Source organism: Procambarus clarkii, chromosome 26 (assembly GCF_040958095.1).
Source record: "Procambarus clarkii isolate CNS0578487 chromosome 26, FALCON_Pclarkii_2.0, whole genome shotgun sequence".
In the NCBI taxonomy this organism is placed as follows: domain Eukaryota; kingdom Metazoa; phylum Arthropoda; class Malacostraca; order Decapoda; family Cambaridae; genus Procambarus; species Procambarus clarkii.
The window spans coordinates 14,324,748-14,328,857 of record NC_091175.1 but is presented as its reverse complement, the minus strand read 5'-3'; positions in this window follow the sequence as shown (position 1 = coordinate 14,328,857).

The following is a 4,110-nucleotide window of genomic DNA, read 5'->3' as shown; positions in this document are numbered from 1 at the left end:
CCTCTCTCCTCAGAATTTTGCGAATATCTAAAGCCAAACCATTTACCTGATAGGTGTCATTTAAGTCTAAAGCCGTTGTCTTAAACCTCTCTTCAGCAATATACCATTTACGAGCTACGGTCTACGTGAACGACTTTGCTCCACCGTTCTCTATATGAGCAACTGGCTCTACTGTTTCTCACGAACGTGTAAAGGTTCTTACGTCTAGAGGTACTGTGTATACGAATGACTTGTTCTGCTGTCTTGGATGCACGTCTAGAACTGCTGTCTTAACGAGTGACTTGTTCTGCTGTCTTGCATGCACGTCTAGAACTACTGTCTTAACGAGTGACTTGTTCTGCTGTCTTGGATGCACGTCTAGAACTACTGTCTTTACGAGTGACTTGTTCTGCTGTCTTGCATGCACGTCTAGAACTACTGTCTTTACGAGTGACTTGTTCTGCTGTCTTGTACGAACGTCTAGAGCTGCAGTCTATATGAGTGTCTTGTTCTGGCTCGTCGTACGCAGGAATAAATAAACATTTAACCTCACACACTTGGGGAAATAAATGCCATCTGGTGAGACTGCAAGGAGAAGGTGACTGAAGGTCCGAAAGCAAGGTGAAGATGCCTGAAGGTCAAAAGGCGAAGTGATTATCAGAAGGCGAGGTTAAGGTGGCTAAGGGTCAGAATGCGAGGAGAGTGTCAGAAGGTTAGGTTAAGGTGCATGAAGGTCAGAAGATGAAGAAAAGGATTCTTGACGTCAAAAAGTACTGGTGAAGTTCTCTCAAGGTCAGAGAGTAGGGAGAAGATGGTATGACTATAGACGGTGAGGGGGATTTCATACACCACAAATTATAGATTCTTAGTCGAAGTTTTCCTTCATTATTATCTATGGTGCAGTTGTGTTTAATGGCTACAGATTCTATTCCCTGCCTTCTAATATTGTTCTCGTCTTCGGTGATAACTTAACTGCTATGGTCTCGCAAACACTGCAGAGTCGTTGACCACAATAAAAAACAAATTCACTCCTGAATCACCACTTACATTACCATTCCCCCAAGACAATTCTGCCTTTACTAATAATCTGGTCGTGTATCTCTTAGATTTGATAATTGACTGTTTGCCTAAACGTTATTGTCAACGGAGTCTAGCTCTCAACTTGATATTTCTCTAACATGAATGAACTTATCTTCATGCCTCTTTTAATCATCAAGACCCACAGAGTGGTAAGACCTTCACCTTTGTACACGTACGTCACGAACTAACATCTACACTAACTAAGCAGTTCGTTCCATTGCAAAAATTCCACGATGAACAAATGCACGTTATTGAAAAAATAAAGAAATAGGTGTCTGAACAGGTAAACGCTACTTCCTTAGATAATTCATTTATCCTAGTTATAATTTTCGAAGTCTCATAACACCCTTTTTCTTTATTTACTTGGAAGGAAAGGACGGAGATGGCGCAGGTGGATATACGATGGCGCAGGTGGATTGCGAGGTGACACAGATGGAGGACAGATGGTGCAGGTTGAAACCTAATACCCTATGTAGAGGGGCAGATGGCGCAGGTGGAGGGTTAATACTGCAGGTGGAGGGCAGATTACGTAGGTGAATGGGAGGTAGCGCAGGCTGGGGGCAGATGGTGCAGGTGAAGGGGAGGACGAAGTGAATCATCCGAAATCCAGCGAACTAATGGCCTGTGACACATGCAGTCGTTGGTCATCATTTGCATATTTGATTGTGTACAGCCAGCATACTCACGGGCACCTGGTGTATGTTATACTCACGGGCACCTGGTGTATGTTATACTCACGGGCACCTGGTGTATGTTATACTCACGGGCACCTGGTGTATGTTATACTCACGGGAACCTAGTGTATGTTATACTCACGGCCACCTGGTGTATGTTACACTCACGGGCACCTGGTGTATGTTATACTCACGGGTACCTGGTGTATGTTATACTCACGGGAACCTGGTGTATGTTATACTCACGGCCACCTGGTGTATGTTATACTCACGGGCACCTGGTGTATGTTATACTCACGGGCACCTGGTGTATGTTATACTCACGGCCACCTGGTGTATGTTATACTCACGGTCACCTGGTGTATGTTATACTCATGGCCACCTGGTGTATGTTATACTCACGGGCACCTGGTGTATGTTATACTCACGGGCACCTGGTGTATGTTATACTCACGGGCACCTGGTGTATGTTATACTCACGGGCACCTGGTGTATGTTATACTCACGGGCACCTGGTGTATGTCATACTCACGGGCACCTGGTGTATGTCATACTCACGGGCACCTGGTGTATGTTATACTCACGGGCACCTGGTGTATGTTATACTCACGGGCACCTGGTGTATGTTATACTCACGGGAACCTGGTGTATGTTATACTCACGGGCACCTGGTGTATGTTATACTCACGGGCACCTGGTGTATGTCATACTCACGGGCACCTGGTGTATGTCATACTCACGGGCACCTGATGTATGTTATACTCACGGGCACCTGGTGTATGTTATCCTCACGGGCACCTGGTGTATGTTATACTCACGGGCACCTGGTGTATGTTATACTCACGGGCACCTGGTGTATGTTATACTCACGGGCACCTGGTGTATGTTATACTCACGGGAACCTGGTGTATGTTATACTCACGGGCACCTGGTGTATGTTATACTCACGGCCACCTGGTGTATGTTATACTCACGGCCACCTGGTGTATGTTATACTCACGGGCACCTGGTGTATGTTATACTCACGGGCACCTGGTGTATGTTATACTCACGGCCACCTGGTGTATGTTATACTCACGGGCACCTGGTGTATGTTATCCTCGTGGAAGATGAGAATATCATACTCAGAGGCTTCTGCTGAATATCATAATCCCATCATAATGCTCATTCTATTCAAATCGCTTGTGCTCTCCCGTCTTGAGTACTGCTCGCTACTCACTACCCCTCTTCAGAGCGGGAGAGGTTGCTGAACTAGAAGGAATACAAAGAACATATACAGCATACGTAAGCACGATATAGCATCTAAACTATTGGGAACGTCTCAAAGCTCTCGAAATGTACTCTTTAGAAAGGAGACGAGAGAGGTATCAAATAATATATATATGGGAAATACTGGAAGGCCAGGTCCTAAATATACATTGTAAAATAGCAACATACTAGAGTGAACGATATGGAAGGAAATGCAGAATAGAGCCAGTGAAGAACAGGTGGTGCAGGTGCCATAGACACATTCAGAGAACCATACATGAATATCATAAGGCCACGGTTGTTCAATATCCTTCCTAGGAGCACAAGAAATTTTGCCGGAACTAACGTAGACGTCTTTAAGAGAAAACTGGAAAGTTTTCTTCAATAAGAGCCGGACCAACCGGCGTGTCGTGTTAAGTGCAGGTGAATGCAATGACTCCATTGATACTAGGGCCTGGGGGCCACTCCAAGCAACAGCCAGTTGGACCAAGTTCCCCTCAAGTCAAACCCCGGGCCGCCTGGCCGGGTTTGGGGGAGTAGAAGAACTCCAAGAACCCCACCAAGGTAAGGTACGAACAAGGGAATTACTGGAATCTGATATATAACATATTTACGGCCACAGGGTTTTTGTCATTCAGGAACCTGGCGAATATCATACTCACAGAAGCCTGTTAAATCTAACAAACTTACAAGAATCTGTGTATATCATACAAGAATCTGTGCATATCATACAAGAATCTGTGTATATCACACAAGAATCTGTGTATATCATACAAGAATCTGTGTATATCACACAAGAATCTGTGTATATCACACAAGAATCTGTGTATATCATACTCATTAGAACCTGGTGTATATTATACTCACGGGCTCTGATTTTTATCGTTCACCTAGAAACCTAGGGTATATCTTATTCACTAGAACTGTGTGTATATGTCATATTTTAATTATCCTGGTCTATATCATACTCTCATGAACCTGTTGTATATCATAAAATATGTAAATATGATATACATCGGGCACCTGATGTATGTCATATTCACAAAACCCTGGATTATATGCTACGCACAGGAATATGGTATAAATCATACGCAAAGAAATCTGGTGTATATTTTCCTCTCATACTCCT